The sequence below is a fragment of the Sebastes umbrosus genome, chromosome 3, assembly GCF_015220745.1.
Source record: "Sebastes umbrosus isolate fSebUmb1 chromosome 3, fSebUmb1.pri, whole genome shotgun sequence".
NCBI lineage: Eukaryota > Metazoa > Chordata > Actinopteri > Perciformes > Sebastidae > Sebastes > Sebastes umbrosus.
The window spans coordinates 21,551,253-21,570,172 of record NC_051271.1 but is presented as its reverse complement, the minus strand read 5'-3'; the positions used below and the strand labels follow the sequence as shown (position 1 = coordinate 21,570,172).

Genomic DNA, 18,920 nt, shown 5'->3' with positions numbered 1-18,920 from the left:
CGATCTAGTTCTAAAATGAAACGAGATGCACCAGTGGCATAGCCTATTTGTCTCTTAAAGTGTTTGCAGAAGTAGATTTTGGAGAATTGTTTAGGCGGAATAACAGAAAGTTTTACGAGCAGGCCATCATGTTGTTTCCTGTTTGAAACAGCAAGCAGAAAACCAGGGACCAATCAACCAAGCTGCATTCAACGATAGGGTACGTCACCACCGTCCTCTAGTGACCTCGCTGGACCTGGTGGACATGTAGCGCTGGATTTAACATTGCGATCGTCAAACTACAGATACACACCAATCATAGCTGCACTCACAGCGCAGAGAGGACCAGTGGGATCACTGGGACACATGCACATAACACAACCCGTTCCCTTCTGTGAAATATGGCTGCTTTGTATCTAATAGAGCAAAAGGGGGACTTGTGAGTCAGTATCAGAAGCCGAGGGGCGTAACAAAGCAGCGATATTTGACCACCTGAACGGGCTGCACACCCTGTGTGCTGTTATTGGCTTGGGGTTACACCCCCACATGGAGCACAAAGGCTGTTTGCAGACGCCCAGAAGCGTCCCGAGTAAAGCTAAATCAGAAGAAAAGAGAAAACACAGGCAGAGGGCTGCAGGGTCTCTGCAGAAACAGACATCACCACACATTTCTAGTGGGGCATAAGAGATGATTGAGAGGGATTATTTTTGTATCAGCTTATACATTGTTTTTTTAGAAAAACAAAAGGTTGGAGGGACTATTTGTAACTTTCAGAAATGCTTGTTAACAGCGACACCTGTGACCGTCAAGTCAACGAAAGTCAGCGTCGGGCTCGCGCTTGCTCGCTCTACATAGACATTAACGAGCATCGCTCAAAACAGTGAGGTGACACACGTCAGCTAAAACCACAATATCACTCTATATTTCACCTGCTTGGCAGTAATGTTAGCTGACCAGACGAAGGTCTCTCCATGAATCAATGCTGATCCTAGTGTTGGCTTTTCCTGCTTCAGCGCAGGCTGAGGCAGCGGGGCTCCGCAGCAAGTAACGTTATCGCCTCCCGCCCGCACCCTGAGTGAACAGGGGAGACACCGGCACCCGGTCGGTAACGAGACGACAACGTTTCTCGTTGCGGAGCCCCATCACTTCACAAGACACGGAAAACCTCTGTTGGTCTGGAGGAGCTGCAGCATTTATTTCTGCACAAACGTCCACTGTACATTCACTAGATATTCTCAGAGCTACTAACTCTCCAGCAGTGTGGAGTGAGCGTGCGTTCACGTCTAGTAGAGGTGGAGCAAGTACGCGCGCTGTGTGAGTGAAGGCAGGCAGAGAAGGAGAGGCTCCGGCCACACGCGAGCACGCATATGCGAGCGCGCATAGAGTTGAAACAATTGGTCAATCAATTAGACACATGACAGATGATTAATCTGTAACTAACTGGATTATCAATTAATCAATTTGCTTGTTTCTGTTTTATATCACTGGGTTTTGGACTGTTGGTCGGACAAAACGAGCAATTTGAAAACGGCTCTGAGGACTTGTAATGGGCATTTTTTCACTTTTTCTTTTTACATTTTGCAGTCTAAATAGATCTGCAGATTATTGATAATGAAAATGAACTGTATTACCTCTATACTACTATTTAAAAAAAAAAAAATTGTAAGTTGTTCCAAACTAAAAGCATATTTTCTGCTGCGTGTCCCATGATGTAAAACAAGCTGCCAACTTGTGGTTGTGCATTTTGGATTACTTACAAATATAAACTGTGTCATCTTTTACCACATCAGAGTCAAGATGAAAAACAAGTCATCATCACCAGTCCACTCTGTTCTTAAGACATGAAAAACAAGACTGTACAACAGCCTTAGTGCGATACTTATACTAGCACAAAATACTCTGTAGACCCTTGTGGTGTTCCTATTTTTAATATTGTGCTGTAATAATTTAATTGTACATTTTCTGGTCTTCAATGTTAACTTTATCATATCAGTTGCTATCGTTTTGATCCCTTTCTGTGAAGTAAAACCAGCGTTTCCTATACAGTAGGTGGAGAACTTATTTATGGTGGTTGCTGCCATGGTGGAGTGGGAATAAAATGTACTTGATAACAGACCCTTACATGAGAAATGTGTTGCTAGGAAACAACTGGGTTGAAGCTTACATCCTATCTGCTGTTGACAACAACAAACACTAACATGACATAAACTTGAGCCTGTTTACAATGGCTGTCAATGTGTTTGTGAATGTGTGAAACTGTAAAATGGTCTATACATTAGCAAAAAGAGACTTCATCGTCACCTTTTCAATGTTTGTGTAATATCATGGTTTGTCTTCCAGGTTAGAGATACATAGTCCACAATCTGAAGAATACAAATATGACTGCAAGGAGCCTTATAAATGGCTGTTATATTTATAGCTTTATATTTTGATCCCAACATCCAAACAAAGCTTCAGATACACTATGATACACCAAGGAGCGATTTAGATGGCTTCTTTGTCATCGACAACAACACGTGTACTCTCTGACCCATTCAAAACAACCACAAATCTCACCATTCCTGTGTGTAAACCAATGCGAAAAGCACCGCATTGAGCACAACTTACATACACACGAAAACTTCCTGACCCCTGAGAAGTTCACACAGCTGCAGTGTTTACTTACAGTTCTCTCTGTCTGTCTTTGTTCAGGACACAATTGGTCTTCTCCGCTCCAGGTCCGACTCTAAGGGTTGATTCTTTCTGTGGACAAAGCGGGAAAACAGAGCTGTCATCCCAGCGATCTCAGAGGTCATCAAAGAGTTAACAGGCCGTGGGGCCGCCTGGAAAACGAGAGGAGAAAGCAGGAGGGCCGGCGCAGTGAGATAAGGATACTGGCATTTCACAGTTTATTCTCCAAAACCCAGACAGAACACACCAAAAAAACTACAACAGAACAATTTAACAACCTGGCACGACATGCAACACCTGCATCAGTGTGTAACAGTGAGTCACCACCACAGATGCGTCAGTTCTTCCTCTCTTGTCTCATCTGAGGGGAAGTGAACAGAGAGAAGCTGCTGGCAAACCAGAGCACAGCTAACAGCAATAACATGATGGGGCTTCGTTGGAAATTTAAAATCAAACTGAAATCTGATTCTCCTCACTTTTTGTGTAACGAATAGGCCTGTCCTGATCAAGGTGTTTTTTTCACGATCCGAAATCACTTCACATTGAATGTGCCGATTCAGAGTCTGATTTGATGCTTTTATTTTATCTAAATATTGATTAAAGATATATCTGACACATTGAAATAACAACTGTACACTCGGCTAATGAAAAACACAATGCATAAAGTAGTAATAAGATGGACCTCAGAAATGGAGGACCAACTTGTTGATTTTTTGGCAACAATCTGAGTGTTTAATTAACATGTCTCCATGACTTCATCCATATTGTTTCTATTTTTTTCTTGAATTTTCAGTACAAAGTAGTGCAAAAAAGTTGCTAATTCTTACTGCCTGTTATCTGCCATGTTTGTTTACACTCAAGTCATGTTTGATTGAAAGAGATTTTGCGAGATCTCAGGTTTTGAGAGTCGGGACTCTTGGTGTTCATGATTGGATCTGTTAGTGTGTGGTGTGCTGCTTTGGCCAAATCATTGCTCACCACACACTATAGGAACAAAACTGTTACATTTAACATAACATGTTATTATGTGTGGGGTCTCTCACATTTTCAAGATCTGTTAAGATTTGAAAAATCTTTTAGTGTGGGTCAGCCGTAATCTTAAATTATTGACATAATATGAATGAAAGTGTAACCGGGACAACGGAACTTCTGAAACTGATGTAACGTGATTCATAAGAGAGAAGACGTATCACTCTGTCAGAGTTGTTGGCACTACAACAACCGAATAAGAGCCCACTGAAAAAAACAGAAAACACTATAATGATCATTTTTCAACAAAAATGTTAATCAAATTCAGTAGTTCAACTTTAAAGTAATAATCTTGAAGATTTTTATTTAAATAAATGTCTGTTAAGTCACTATCAATCGCCGAATGAGGTAACAATGGTGATTGAGCATATGGCACACTGATGAACGTTTTGCAATATTTATACACTCATTGGCCACTTTATTAGGCACACCTGTTCAATTGCTTGTTAACACAAATAGCTAATCAGCCAATCACATGGCAGTAACTCAATGCATTTAGGCATCTAGACGTGGTGAAGACGACTTGCTGAAGTTCAAACCGAGCATCAGAATGGGGAAGAAAGGGGATTTAAGTGACTTTGAACGTAGCATGGTTGTTGGTGCCAGACGGGCTGGTCTGAGTATTTAAAAAACTGCTGATCTACTGAGATTTTCACGCACAACCATCTCTAGGGTTTACAGAGAATGGTCCGAAAAAGAGAAAATATCCAGTGAGCGGCAGTTGTGTGGACGAAAATGCCTTGTTGTGATGTCAGAGGTCAGAGGAGAATGGGCAGAGTGGTTCGAGATGATAGAAAGGCAACAGTAACTCAAATAACCACTCGTTACAACCAAGGTATGCAGAATACTATCTCTGAACGCACAACACGTCGAACCTTGAAACAGATGGGCTACAGCAGCAGAAAACCACCCGGTACTAGCACCGGCCAACTTTATTAGGTACACCTTGTACCTAATAAAGTGGCCGGTGAGTGTATATTTGCAGTATTACGAACTGAGTGTCTGTGGCGACATTCTCAGAAAAAAATGCTGTATTAAGTTACTACAAATATAAACCGAACATTTCCTACTGCTGCAGCTTCACATTAAAAACATTTAACTGGCAAAACAGGAGCTGACTTTTATTATGAAGTAGTCACAGGAAATGCAACGCATTTTTTGACAGCAGATCAGTTTGAAATAAGGAGTAATGGAATAAGAAGTAGCAGACACTGAGTTCAGCTGCAGGCGACAGGCTGCACAGCGAGGTAACCAACTATGTTCGCAGACTCATGCCGTGTAAATCAGATCACAGTTGCCCACAGAATGATGGAAAAAAAAGGCTCTTTATTAAAACAACAATAGTTTGTCTTGCTGCCCCCAGTATTCAGGGACTTGTGGTATTAAACCGCATTTTGCTGTTACCAGCTGTAAACAGGGTTTCACCAATTCAACCAGGACTGAAATCAGAGTGCCACTTTAAGCTAAAAACACCTGTCACCTCTGGATAAGATCTGTTTCTGAACATGAATAAGTTAGTTTATAGCAGTAGAGCTACTACAAACCCCCGTCTGTCTGACTGTGATCCTTCTAACCCAATCCATATGTTCATCTGTTGAAATCCTCCACCTTAAATCAACATTGCACAAATAGCCCAATGGTGAATAGCTTATTTCTGCACCCTAGAGTATGATTTGCTGAACGGGTCAAAACAAAGATAAAAGGTGTTTTAATATGAGAAATGGAGCACCTGTGTACAAACATAATTAGACCCACTAGAGTCCCCAGCGGCGCCGAGGAGCTGTCTCATGTAGAGAGAAGTTGACGTAAACAAAACTGGATATGAACTTTGAGTTCTGGGAAATGAACAGATGCCCAGACATCCAGCTGTTTGACATTCGATAACCGTGAGACAGAAAGATGGTCGACAGAATGAAAAGCCTCACAATTCGTGATTCTTATATCGGTTGTTATTTGCAAATAAGGGCAGAATTGAAGTAAAAAAACGCACAAAAGTAAAGCTTTGAGGGCAAAATCTGCTTTATATGTTGCCATGTGGCAATATTCAAGATGAATAGGAAAATTATTACTCAGCCAGAGTCCCTTTGGCTGAAGAGAAAAGTACTAGCAAGTATACACATATTTATCATATACCTCTCCTTAATACACTTCTGTGTTGCCTACTCTGCAAGCTGTTAGCCAACCCCCCTGTTCCGATAACAAAACAAGCCACCTTTTAACTTCTATATTAGGTGGATAACCCAGAGCTTTCTAGGAAAAGTCCTGAATGTTTCCCGGAGGTCTTTGAGTGAGGCAAGAACACCGGTTATGGATGCCTGCGACTTCAGTCTGGGTCGGCTGTATCTGGATGTGCCAAAAAAATGGAGGAATGCAACTACCGTGTTTCCTGGCCTTGGTTCAGTTTGAGTAACTCTGCTCAAAATATGACAGGAGCACTAAGTTATGCAACCGTCTTCAGGGAACAATATCATTGCTCTCATCCAGGATTTGTCGTGGAAAGAACAGGACAAGCTGGAAGTATCTCAACTTGTATTTTATGTGTGCATTAACTTATAGGACACTGAAGTAGTATTTAACCTAATGGAAAAACGTTCCTCTTCATTCTTTTACATAATTAAAATGCAGAATGTTATTATTACAAAACAAATTAGCAAGCAGCATAGCAAATAAGAAAAGTTACATAACAAAATAAGTTGGAGATGCTACAAAATACTGTGAAATACACAAGCATAAAGGCCCTCTTCAGAAAAGTTGTCCATTTCTTTTCGGAAACTTTGGCTGAATTTTACGAACAGCTTATTGAAATATGACTAACATGGAAAAGAAAAAGATAACATTTGAGACTTCAACAACACTTCGATGAAATATGGGCCTGTATTTGTGGAAGGCTTTATTGTTTTGACTTGGTCATAAAATATTTTGAAGGGTGTGGAATGAGATCATTCCTCCACAATGAACATCCTGTTAACTAGGTGTGGGAATCACCAGAGGCCACACGATACAATATTATCATGCTACTTAAGTCACAATGTGATCTTATTGCAATTTAAAACATTTTGTGAAATGCTGAATATTGCGATAAGATATATTGTGATATATTACCTTTTTTTTCAAATGCAAATTATTCAATTTGTCAACATATGTTTTATCCACTAAGATACAGTTTGTACTCCGTTCATCTCAGAGTTTTCATTCACATATCTTGAGGTCAAATTTAGCATAACGGTGGAGCGCTATTTAGCATTCTTCCCGACAAGCTAACACGACAGGGTACCAATGGATTCATTAGGTTTTCTAGTTTCATATGATACCAACATCTTCAATCTAGCTTTAAGACTGAGCCCGCTACAACCTCTGAAAGACAGAATAGCGGCCAGGCCCGCCGTTGTGTTACTGTTTCCACTGTAATCTTTATATATCAAACATATTGTATAGTTTATTGCAGACTATAAACTTTTATTCCAACATGGTCAGACAAAGCCTGAGAGGTGTTAGAAGAATGTCTTTAATTCCTGTTGCAGGTGTGAACTTCGAGTCAAGTCTGGTTGACATGTTCGAGCAGTGCTGTGAGTCTCTTCCAGATTAATAATAAGACAGGCCTCGTCTAGTCACATTGGACCCGTGCTTATAAGACGTGGCTCATTCTGTATTTTGTCAGCGTTCAGTTTGAGTTCCAAGCTCTGTGGTCCACATGAGAGCTTGGTTCAGGATATTTTTCCTCGGTGAATGAAAAACACAGTCTCAACATGAGGATGCCAAGAGGGGAAAATATGCAGGCAGGGATGATGTATGGGGGGAAAGCAAAAAGGGAAGGGGCTATAGAGCCACAGGTGAATCTTCAAATTAGCAGCTGTCACTTAGCTTATTGCACAGTATGAACTTCGTTCATGTGGCAACTAATGATTTCCTTTATGCTGAGGTGGGTCCAGCTTTACTACAGTCGGGGAACTGTCTGGAGCAGCTGCGAACTAGCCAACAGTACAGAGAGAATGATAGACACTTCATAAATCACTGCAGGAATGCAGCCTCATTTCCTCTCCGACCCCACCTTCTCAACAGCTCCTTCCTCCCAATTCTAGGAGCTTTCTACACCAAGCGCCTGAGACCTGACCATCGCAATCATGACACAATTTGCAGCTGTGTCTCAGCGGTTAAAAAAAAAAAGAAAAAAGATTTCCCTGCAGCAAACTACCTCACATTTCAGTGATGCAGAGCTGGAGTTTCAAAGCAAAAGAGACACTAATGAAAGGAGGCAGAATTAATGAAAGAGTAAGATCATACATGTTGGGGTCGGGCTGTTGATTCAGAGTTGATTAATGTCATTAAAGCAAAGAAAAATCATTTTAAGCTTTTAAAGACACTGTTTTCATCCTTTAAAGTTTCCATTACAAGTTTGAGAGGCGGGCTCAGTGCAGATGTTTAAACTTTAAAGAGCTCGTTTTCCTCTGTACTGTTCTGATACTGCTCTGCAAAGATTCACAACAGTTTTCAACAGACCAGACCAGGTCGATATGCTCCCTAAATATGTTTATTACATATTGCCATTCAGAAGATACCAGGGCTGTGCGATTAATCAAATTTCAATAACGATTTGGCTTCCAACGATGATAAAACAAGATAATCGACATAACTCGATTATGGTGCTGCATTCAATATCGCAATGACGCTCTCAATTTGTCTTTGGTTATAAATCCAGCACACCCCTTTCCTTTAAAGCCGTGTGCTTTTGTCTCGATTGCCGGGTCAGGGGCGGCAGCTCGGTGTAGGAGGATCCACTCGTGGAAACTTTACGTATTTCCTCTGTCGTGGCGCGCCGCGACCAGCTCTAGGTCGGCTTGGAAAGGCCCAGGGTGAAGGTAGTTCTTTACAGCATCCCTCGCCTGGACCTCGCTGCTTAATGCTCGCTGTGGGCATACTGTCCTCAGTAGGGCGATGTCGGCAAATCCACCCACGGAAACACGGACCCCCTCTCGTGCCATGCTTTCTGGGGGCGACTTTTTTTGGAGTCCTCACCATTCATATCTATAAAACTAAAGTATTAATGTTTAAATTGTTTACTAGAGTACAAAGTTCTTCATAGATCTATCCTCTTAATTTTGCTCTCAAAGTGCACCAGATTGATGCATTTAACTCTAAAATGTAGGCTACAAAATGTTCTTTCTAAATGCATGATGAGTCAATGAGTAATCTTGTTAAATAATCATGATCTCAATATTGACCAAAATAATCAGGATTATGATTTTTGCCATAATCGAGCAGCCCTATAAGATACAGTAGGCCATCATGTGTTTTTATCTTTAGTAGCACAAAATTTGATTTGATAGTTTGTCTCATTGTTAATGTGCATCACATCAACACTCAGTCTGCAGATGTGACGTAATCAAATGTTCCAACAAATTGGAGAGAAAAGCACTGATCCTAGTGAAGCCTGAAAAGTCTGCTTTTTCTGTATGAATATATAAATGTACTTTGGTAATTTTCACAGCACATCGAACTGAATGCAAAGTTGTAATTACTTCAAATGCTATTTCAGTGAAAGCTAGATTATTGTAAACTGGGTTCCAATAGCTACAAATAATGTGCCATGATTACAAGTAATTGGCATGTAAATATCGCATTTAGCGAGATAAATAGCAGGTCTAAAAAAAAAATTATTCAGACTTTTTATATCCTATAATTAAAGGATGAATGATCAATTTGCATGACACAGAGAGGGACACACACCAACATGTGTCTACTGCCAGAGAATAAACAAAACAAAGACGTACATAACTTGAATATCTTCAAAGGCGAGTAATGTATTGTTCAGCGTGTGATATAATCTTTTTCCTTTCCCGTTATGCTAACATTTAAGTGGAGCTTATTATCAGAGGTTTCACTGACCTTAACATACTTTCTTTCACAATTCTCATTTTTCTCTACATGACATCCAGAGGTACTTTTCATATTAAATATTGATGGTACATTTGGAAAGATTTATCTGGCTGCTTATTACATGGAAGACACGCTTGTATAATAGTCTTTTTTTCACTAGAGAGAGTCAGTGCCACAGAAATCCACAGGCGAACAAAGATGTTCTTAGAGAGCAGATTAAGAGGTGTTTCATCCCAGAGGAAATCATGAGGAACCTGAGCAGCACCGCGCTGCTGCCATGGAAACACCGATAAGCCAACAGATGCCATGACTTTGAGCATTACCAAAATACTTTAGAGCTCGAAACACAGAGCTGCCAACCAAAATGTCCATCCATTATATTTTCTGTAAAACAGGATATTACCATTTATATCACATCACTGACAGAAGTAAAATGATTGCAAAATAATTTGTGTCATATTTTAAGCAAGATTTGTAAAAGTAGCGTCACACTCATTATTACATGTATTTAGTGTTTATACAGCTTGGCCCAAATGTGTTATATTATGATTCACAAAATCAAAGAGGAAAAATGAATAGCTCTTGAATCAAACTGCCAAACACAAGGTCATGAATCAAACTCTGAATTATTAGAAGCAAACAATTCACACCGCTAGCTGTCTGGAATATTTGATCTTCAAAAGAAGGTAAAAACAATCACTGATCGAAGTAAAATACATTACTGTTTTTAAATAAGTAATGGACACTGTAGAGGAATATTTCAATATTTTAGAAAAGCAATTGTTACATTTCAATTTAAGAAAAGGAACTAATTTATGATCTGTTCAAATCAATTAATTAAGTCAGATCTGTGACCCAAATGTAAACCAAAAAAGTACCCACACAACATTTAACATACGCCAAATATCTTGGTAAATACATTAGGGTTAAATTGACAGACTGAATGCATGCAATTTTAGATTTTTTATTAAAAGATAAATATAACACGGCTATAAAGAACACAAAACTACATGTGTGCTCATTCTTACAAGCATACATTTCCTTTGTTTTGTGGAAATGAACTAATAGCTGCTCACTTCACATTGCTAATCTGCTACTCTGCTGCTTCAACACTCCACACGGACCAACTACAGCAACCTCACGGGGTCAAACTCAGACTCAACACTAGTTGGAGACGTCCCGTACCAGGAGAGGACGGCACAATAGTGTTAGCTCATTAAAGATGATGTTAAATAAAAAGGTTTAATTATTGTTAATGTTTGCTACCGTCATTCTGCTGTTCTCTGCTTCTAGCCACGAAAAAAGAAAAGTTGTTGTTGTCATTAAGCATGTGAAGTAAAATAGATTGTCGCGTTAATGGTAATTCTCATTATGTGTTAGCATCGAGCTAACGGGCTGAGCGCTAGTTATTTGCCACATGGTTGTAGCGGTTATGCTAGCTATGTTTGGAGTTATTTTAGCATTACGCTGCCAAGCTAAAGAACAACGGTCAAGGAAGGCAGAATAAAGATAACAAAACCTGCAATGTATTATATTCAACCAGAGCAAATGAGATGAGTGACAACAATACAGAACTGTGAGTGAGTGAGTGAGAGGAGGCAAGGCTACGCTGCAGCGGTATGTGTGTGTGTGTGTGTGTGTCAACTCGCTGTCGGAGAGAAGAGAGAGCAGAAACGGCAGCTGGTACCCGGGTATCGATACTGAGGAAAATGAGTATTGAAACCGTTTCAAATATTCAGTATTACATATGTATCGAAAACTATATATATTTGATAACACTAAAATATATATAATTATTAAAAGTGTTCAATTCTTATGGTAAAGCTTATATTTTAACATATAGGCCATATGTTAAAAAGTTAATACACCTGGGCATCCGATTGAACAACATAGGTATGTATGGATGTCATTTTCACAGAAATAAATCAGACTCCTTCTATGCGATAGGCCATAATAGGGGTGGGCGATATATCATATATATACTCAATGTATTGTGGCTTGTTCTACGTGGGGTGTAGTAAATGACTATATCGTGAACATCGAGTACAAATATTAATTGTCATGTCATTTTTTTTATGCCACTGGAATGAGACCTGCTTTGTCGTTTCGCTTCTCCCACTCAAAGAAACACTCCTGGGCGAGTGTGTGTGTGTGTGGCGTATGAGCGTGGATGTGCGTACGGGGCGTGTGTTTTTCTATCTGGAGGGGAAGCAAGGAACAGGGAAAGAGCCTGGAGAGAACGAAAGAAGTGAAGCGGCAAAGCAAGTTTATACGTGTTGAGGTCGGAAAAGGTGATGGAGGATGTCAGCCTCCACTTCAAAAAAGAGGGTCAAACTAGCCCCCACACTGTTTTGTGGTACGTGTAATATACTAGATATAACGGTAAGAGCGTGTAAGAACTGGCTTAAAAGAAAAAGTGATCTTCCAGTGAACTGTAAGTCAGTCAGTCAGACTGTCAATAATAACTAAAGAAATAAAACAAAAGGAATAAATATTAAATAACAAATGAATGACAATTAAAAAAACTCCAACCTGCAAACTGTATTTTGGACAAACTTCATCAGAATACATTTCCAAAGACAGTACGACAGTACACCACCTCAGAGTGTTCAGATTAGTTCAATAGAATGATCCCGCTGGTATGATCATGCGCATCAAGGGGTTGAATTGAACAGCTATGTTATTTAAGAGAAATTGTGAAAATATTGAGATATATTTTGTATATATCGCGATATAGCGTATAAATAGAGATATTATTTATAAGCCATATTGCCCAGCCCTAGGCCATAATAGTCCTACTAACAAAATACCAACAGGTTACTGATTCCTTTCATGTTTTCAACTTCTACAAGTCGAGTGCACACAATTGCTGCGAGGCGACAATGTAATTCAAGTGTACATTGAAGCCCGGGGCTCAACAGAACAAGAGCCAGAGAGCTACTAGAGGAATAAAAACAGTAGAAACAGCAGCAAAGAAACACGAGTAGCAGGAACTGTTTCCCACAAGACACAGGAGGGGCCTAACCTGTCTGTGGAGGGACTGCGTAGGGGCTCTGGAAACGCTTGCTGGTGCTTTGGGGTACAGCGTGTTATCTGCAGCACCGCAGACCTTCCCCCTTTGAAGTAATGCTGAGCCACCGACTGAGCCAGGAGCAGTGGAGGTGGAAGGTGGGAGGCTAGAGAAAATGTAGAGAAAGCAATAAAAAGGTGAGAAACAACTGTGGGTTACAAAAGACATAGCAACAGCAGAGAAATATACACCTGTTAACTTTAATCTTGCAATGTCAAAAAATGAACCCCAGAGATCGTTTAAAGCAACTTTGTTTGAAGCAGCACTAAAACTCTTCCTCTATTTCCTACGTCTTGTTTAGGGAGGCCATCTTTCCTTTTAGGGAGTAATGAAGAAAGCATATGGTGGCCATGTGTTTGAGAGCGATAGGCTGCTTCGGGAGGGGATGTACAATCAGATGGCAAAAGTGAGGAAAGTGAATTGACAGACTGTTTTGCCCGCTCCTTCTGTTCACTGCAACTCTCCCTCAAGGATTATCCTCTCTAATAGACTTAAAGGCACTTTAACTGAGCCGCCAGCTGCCTGCGTCCCCAACGGAAAGCCACCCAGGTCAAGTCTGAGGGAGGATATCCTACCATGACAATACAACACATTCCTCTAGTGCCTTTACTTCTTCTTTATGACACCAAAAGAATCTGTTATTGAACTTTGATCCAAAGAGGAACAGGGTAAAAGGCAATTTACAGAATAAAGATTATAAATCAACTTAAAACAAATGTAGGTATCACAACGGTGTTTATATCGAGCATTCGTGAGTTTTAGGTGTATTCATGTCTACTTAAAGCTGTCAATTTGGGATCAATTCACACAAGATGCATTTTAGAGCTACAGTAAGCGAGGCCCAACCTACTTTAATTTGGATAAACAGTAAATAATTCATCCAGAAGAAAGGGAATGTGGGCCAGAGATCTGTGATCTACATAACTTCAAACTGAGACGATTTCTAGGCAGTTTCTATGTTGGCAAACCGCACCATGAAACTGATTCCACAAACAGACTAAATACAGTGTTTCAGACTTAACTGACACAAAAGGTTAGGTTGGGTTTGGCAAAATTCTACCATAAGGGAGAAATTATTATTTTCCCTAACAGTGAAACCTCCCATTTAACCCCAATTTGGAAACAGTATAAAGGACAGACAAAGAGTGTGCCAACTGTGTGGCAGAGAAAAGAAAAGGACAGGGTGCTGCAATGACCTTGGCTTTTTAGTTGATTAAACTGAATTTGGAAATGAATAATTAGGTCAGTGGTTCTTTGTCCTGCCTCACAGAGTACAGTCACTTGCTGCTTTTCCTTCAAAACATCTAATCATGGACTAATTTAGACAAATAACCTGGCTTCTTTATATCACCATTGATTTACCTCTATATTATTAGTGGGGTTCTCTTTCCTGACTCCTGTTGAGCTGATGAAATGCCAGCTAATTACTGATTTGTAGCTATTCAACATATGACTTTATAATGTCAGGTAGGGGACACTATAATATTCAATTATCAAGGGATCATGATTGTTAAAGCAAAGCGCTTTGTTGTTGTTTTTTTATGACGGCACTCAACTTTTTTTTCTTTCCCCTACTATTTTAAGCATTCAGAGAAATTCTGTGAGTTTGAACTGACTGTGTTGAACAAATCCAGTAGAAACAAAGAGGACTCCCTGCTTGATCCAGCAATCTTTTGATTTGCTTTTCTCTAAGCTTCTGGTCTAACTTGCCCTTATATAATCAGTGTTAACAGCAGGTGAATGAGAGCACTCTAGTGTTCACATAATGTCCGGTTCTTTATTTGTGCATATAATACAATAAAACAGAAGAGAAGAGAAGAGATATACAATAACATAAATAAATACACAGATGGGCTGCAAAAAAAAAACCTGAGGGCTTGTTAATGGAATCCACCTAACATTGAAATTAAAGACAGCTGTATATGCTTGCCCACCAGGGCTGGGACGATACACCTATCTCCTGATTCGATACTATCACAATACTTGTGTGCCAACTCGATATGTATTGCGATTTTTAAGTATTGCCATTCTACAAGTATTGCGAGTCAATCTTACGATTTATTGCCCTTTTTTAAAACTAGACCATGGGAAAAAGTTGAATCATACACTTCTAGGGACTTTTACTTTGGAAAATATCCAAATTAATACATTAAAATGTATGTAGTCAGAGATGTCCTGAAGTCACATATATCAGTCATTGTCAGGTATTATCTATTATTTCCTGCAACACAAAAATCAAAGAATAAAATTATTTCCCTCACAAATGAGGGGTATTTTCTTTTTAATCTATAAGGGACAAATAATGTTTTATACTTCAGGGGAATATAATCCAATCAATCTTATTTCCATATATGTATTTTTTATATACAGTTACTTTTGTTATTTTGTTGTTACCTAATTTTGAAAACCGTACACAGTCGCACGTGTCTACGTCCGCTAACCTCGCCAAGTCCGTTGCTAGCTCTCCCGTCAGCTCCGTTCTCTTTATACATCCATGGTCAGCTCCATCAGGACCGTTTGAATACGTTTAACAAAAAATGTCAGTATCTGGGTGCGCTACAGTTGCAGTGTCGGCCGATTTGACCACAGAGATGAGAGTGACGGCTGGCTTGGCAGCACGTTACTATGATACAATAACGTCTCCTGTCCATAACAGAGTTAGCGTGCAGCTTTAGCCATCATGTCCAGTTCTGCTTTTCCTATCAATGTGTGAAACCCAAAGTGTTTCCATACTTTACTGTATGTGTAGTGTTTACCACTTTGGATTTAAAATGTGAGGGTGTAGGTCGTATTCACGTGGCCCCTCCGCAGTCTTCTGCTTTTTCATTTTGACTCGCTGCGGTTTGTTTTGGTTGATGGATATGGAACGAATATGATGTCAAGGGAAAAAGTGTCTTGCTCAAGGACACATCGATATGTGACCTGGGGCAGCCGGGGATCGAACCACCGGCCTTCCGATTGGTGGACGACCTGCTCTACCCTCTGAGCCACAGCCGCCCCAAACAAACATAAAGATCTTTAAAATATTTCAAAGAGAGAAAAGAATACTATTTCCAAACAAGAAATGCTGCTGTGGAAACTAATCGAATCACACATACAATCAACAGTTAAGAAGCTGTATGAAACAGCAAAGGGTGTTACCAAAAAGTACCGTAACACCAACATAAACTCAGGTTTCAGTTAACTTGTAAAGGTTTGCTTGTAAGAAGTCTTCCCGGCTCCTATTGGACTACGAGACAGTGGGAAACCTCTGACCAGGCGTGTAAAAGAAGCCTCCATTCACAAAGACAGCCGTTTCCATGCCAACAGGACCTCTGCTGGGAGAGGCCTCCTTTAAAATGGTTTTCATCCTGCACCTCTGCTGCAGTCTCAGAGAAGGACTGGTGGGCAATAGAGAGGGAACGAGTTGTGGGTGGCAGTGAAGAGATGCAATCGTGTTAAGGCGAGATGGAAAAGGTCTGAGCTAAAAGCCACAGAGCCTCCGACAGGAAATCACACCAACGGCGGCAGATGGATCTGTGTGTTAGGGAGCTACTTATACCCGTTTCACACCAACATTAGTGACGTGGTAAAAACCCATGTCTGCCATCAGTTTGAATGCATTAGGGCTGCATCTAATAGCTATTTGCAATACTAATTAAACTACTAATTAGTATTCTGAGAGTTTACATGACAAAATATATCATGAGACAAAAGAAAGTAGTCAACCATCAGAGATTTTACTGCACCATTATAACTATATATATACAATATAAAATATTTGGCTGTACTACACCATTGAATAACTGTTGTAAATCAATGAGTAGAACTGCTAGAGGTAATATTGCGGGAGCTATAATCAATATTTTTCTTAATAGTGTATCAAATAACAAATAACAAATGTGAAAGAGGTCACTCATAGTCATGAACCCACAGAGAATTATCAAACCTGCAGCTCCCCTCGACTTTACTGAGCGTTATACGAGTTTCAGCTCCTGTTCGGCTGCAACTTTACTTTTTTGATTCACTCTCACCATTCTCTGTGTTGTTTTCGTCCATCACTGGCAGCTATACCTGCTCCGCACCAAACAGTAGACAAAAACAGTTAGCATCTAGCTGGTGAACATAGCGGAGCATTTAGCAGCTAAAGAGCCAGATATTTCCCTCAGAGTCTGTAGAGGCCAGGAATGAATTTTGGACTTACATTCATCAGACGAACAGAAACAGGACTCCAAATGAAAGATAATGTTGCTCCGTAACTGCTGTGTAAATAATGTGTAAATAAACAATGTGTAAATAAACAACTACTTGCCAATACGTTTAACATATCAACTTAAAAGGTGATGATATGTCCATGTTGTGTTCACAACTTGCTGCCCTCAAGTGGCCCAAAAATTAGTTAATGCAGGTCTAAAGTGACAAGGTACCTTGATTTGTCAAATATTGAATTCAGTTTTTTTAACTAAATGTTTAGTCATTACATCTTTAAAATGATTCTCATTTAACTTTGAAGAAAATGTACTATATTTCAATAGATACTGATGTATTGTATCATGATACGGACTGTCAAAGTAAACGCGATAATAACATGTTAACACAAATTTGTTTTAACGCCACTAATTTCTTTAACGTATTAACGCAACTTGCGATTATAAGTTGTAGCAGGCTCATTTTTAAAGTTAGAGTGAAGTTACTGGCATGATATGAAACTACAAAAATTAAAGAATCCATTGGTATCAACCAATAACGCTTCAAATTTACAGTCAATTTTGGCGAGGACAAACTAGCTTGGCCATTTTTAAAAGGGTCCCTTGACCTCTGACCTCAAGATATGTGAATGAAAATGGGTTCTGTGGGTACCCACGAGTCTCCCCTTTACAGACATGCCCACCTTATGATAATCACATGCAGTATAAGGGCAAGTCAGCACACTGACACACTGACAGCTGTTGTTGCCTGTTGGGCTTGAGTTTGCCATGTTATGATTTGAGCATATTTTTATGCTAAATGCAGTACCTGTGAGGGTTTCTGGACAATATTTGACATTGTTAATTGATTTACAATAACAAATATATACATACATTTGTATAAAGCAGCATATTTGCCCACTCCCATGTTGATAAGAGAATTAAATACTTGACAAATCTCCCTTTAAGGTACATTTTGAAAAGATAAAAAATGTGTGATTAATTACGATTGACTATGGACAATCATGCAACTAACTGCGTATTATAATCGTTTGACAGCCCTAATCATGATACAAAATTAGATACAGAATATATACAACTAGAGGGGCACTCTGAGGGCGCAGGCCTCCGCTAAGATAATAATGTGTATACTAACCGCCATCACAATTGATTATTTAAAAACTGATTACTAATTTAGTCTTTAAAATGTGGGATTGTACAGATAAATCAATGCCTCAGAGATACGAATCTATCGATTCAAACCCACAAATTTGAACCATTTTCATGGAGAAATTTGTCTAAAAACACAGCTGGAAGGTCTGCTCTTTATGAGAACACTGTCTCATTACATGTTCCTGTAGATATGAATGAAAAGATACTGGAACTGTTAAAAATGTGCTTGTTCAGCACCAAGAAACAAAGAAGGTGTCTCTCCTATAAGGATAAAGAGAGACTCTCCTTCATTCTCCTATCTGTATTTTAACTAATCTTTTAGAGCCTACAAGAAGATAGTCACAGCACAATTTTAAACTATAATACATCCACTATTGACTTGTTATGTTCCAATCTGCGACTTCCTCTTGTCCCCGCACTATGTCACACAGCGTTCACAGTATAGCCCACATCAAAGCAATATGCCTGGGAGATTCCTCTCTGTGTTCATTAACCAACTCAAAGCTACATGGCACAGCACTGAATTATTAACGTGCTCCTTGTGCCTCACAGATACAGAGCAGAGGGCCATTCACAACTGCAGAACACACCCACGCTCCGCTCGGCTGTCTGTAAATCTCTAGTTAACCCTGAAAACTCGTTAAGGAAGCACAGACCAGAAGACACCATCACATGATTGATGAAAGCAGTATTGACAGAGATATTGGATGATAAAGCATGCAATAAAACAAACAAAAAAAATACATAATTTAAAGATTTGTGGGCGTGAGAAGAGCGTATAATATGAGTGCAGGATGACAGCAGGGCATGGGAAGAGAATAAATGATAAGTTTCAGGTTAATTATCACAGGAAAATTAATGTCTGAACTTGATTTTTAAGCATTTCTATAGCCTCCGTACGGCTCTCATCATGGCGACGCCTGAGCTGGCGGCTAGCAGCTAACTGTGCTCGTTGTGAG

The 18,920-nt window shown here is 39.7% G+C and overlaps 1 long non-coding RNA gene across 1 annotated transcript; it reads left to right on the top strand.

The window, feature by feature from the left end:
* The first annotated feature begins 206 nt into the window (after positions 1-206).
* On the top strand, positions 207-18,634 carry LOC119483519. Its single transcript, XR_005205712.1, has 3 exons — positions 207-561; positions 5,474-5,477; positions 18,624-18,634. It is a non-coding gene; the product is annotated as an uncharacterized LOC119483519 (long non-coding RNA).
* The last annotated feature ends 286 nt before the right edge of the window (positions 18,635-18,920 follow it).